Source organism: Arachis stenosperma, chromosome 4 (genome assembly GCF_014773155.1).
Source record: "Arachis stenosperma cultivar V10309 chromosome 4, arast.V10309.gnm1.PFL2, whole genome shotgun sequence".
Classification (NCBI taxonomy): Eukaryota; Viridiplantae; Streptophyta; class Magnoliopsida; order Fabales; family Fabaceae; genus Arachis; species Arachis stenosperma.
Genome location: NC_080380.1, coordinates 102,452,782 through 102,454,861, shown reverse-complemented (window position 1 = coordinate 102,454,861; position 2,080 = coordinate 102,452,782).

Genomic DNA, 2,080 nt, shown 5'->3' with positions numbered 1-2,080 from the left:
TCATTGGTAGGAATTTCAGATAAGCGGAATGGAGATGCTGTAGAGCTCTCGGACGCCTGCTCTCCTATTCCTTCTACTCAATCCTTCTTACTCCTTTCCATGGCAAGCTTTGTATAGGGGTTCACCATCAGCTGTGGCTACTTTCAATCCTCTCGGGGAAATATCCTATGCGGCTGTCACTCGCACAGCTAACCAGTCTGGAGGCATCACCCATGGCTGATGGCTACATCCCATCCTCGCAGTGAAAGCTAATGCTCACGCACTCTGTCACAGTACGGCCAATCACCGGTTGGTTCCCTCCCCTACTGGAATAGAATCCCTCTTTTGCGTTTGTCACTAACGCCCAGCAGGTTACAGGTTTGAAGCACGTCACAGTCATTCATTACCGAAATCCTACTCGGAATACCACAGACAATGTGAGACTTTCCGGATTCCCAGGATCCTACTCGGAACACCACAGACAAGGTTGGACTTTCCGGATCCTCATAAATGCCGCCATCTATCTAGCTTATACCACGAAGATTCTGTTGGGGAATCTAAGAGATACGCATTCAAGCTCGGTTGCATGTAGAACGGAAGTGGTTGTCAATCACGCGCGTTCATAAGTGAGAATGATGATGAGGATTATCTAACTCATCACATTCATCATGTTCTTGGGTACGAATGAATATCTTGGAATAAGAATAAGAGAGATTTGAATAAAAGAAAATAGAACTTCATTAATACTTGAGGTACAGCAGAGCTCCACACCCTTAATCTATGGTGTGCAGAAACTCCACCGTTGAAGATACATAAGTAAAAGAGGTTCAGGCATGGCCGAATGGCCAGCCCTCTCCATGATCAAGTGACCGAATGAATAAAGAGTTTAAAGTGGTCAAAAGATGTCTAATACAATAGATAAATGTCCTATATATACTAGACTAGCTACTAGGGTTTACATGAGTAAGTAATTGATGCATAAATTCACTTCCGGGGCCCACTTGGTGTGTGCTTGGGCTGAGCTTGATCAATCCACGAGCTAAGGCATTTCTTGGCGTTGAACTTTGAGTTATGACGTGTTTTGGGCGTTCAACTCCGGATCATGACGTTTTTCTGGCGTTTAACTCCAGAAAGCAGCGTGTACTTGGCGTTCAACGCCAAGTTACGTCGTCATTCTTCGAATAAAGTATGGACTATTATATATTGCTGGAAAGCCCTGGATGTCTACTTTCCAACGCCGTTGAGAGCGCGCCATTTAGAGTTCTGCAGCTCCAGAAAATCCATTTCGAGTGCAGGGAGGTCAGAATCCAACAGCATCAGCAGTCCTTTTGTCAGCCTTTTTCAGAGTTTTGCTCAAATCCCTCAATTTCAGTCAGAATTTACCTGAAATCACAGAAAAATACACAAACTCATAGTAAAGTCCAGAAATGTGAATTTAACATAAAAACTAAGGAAAACATCCCTAAAAGTAGCTTAAACTTATTAAAAACTATGTAAAAACTATGCCAAAAAGCGTATAAATTATCCGCTCATCACAACACCAAACTTAAATTGTTGCTTGTCCCCAAGCAACTGAAAATCAAATAGGATAAAAAGAAGAGAATATACTATAAAGTCCAAAATATCAATGAATATTAATTAATTACATGAGCGGGACTTGTAGCTTTTTGCTTCTGAACAGTTTTGGCATCTCACTTTTTCCTTTGTAGTTTAGAGGTATTGGCGTCTCTGGGGGAACTTAGAATTTGGGATAGTGTTATTGACTTTCTTAGTTAAGCATGTTGATTCTTGAACACAGCTACTTATGAGTCTTGGCTGTGGCCCTAAGCACTTTGTCTTCCAGTATTACCACCGGATACATAAATGCCACAGACACATAACTGGGTGAACCTTTTCAGATTGTGACTTAGCTTTGCTGAGTCCCCAGTTAGTGGTGTCCAGAGCTCTTAAGCACACTCTTTTGCCTTGGATCACGACTTTAACCACTTAGTCTCAAGCTTTTCACTTGGACCTTCATGACACAAGCACATGGTTAGGGACGCTTGATTTAGCCGCTTAGGCCTGGATTTAATTTCCTTGGGCCCTCCTACCATTGATGCTC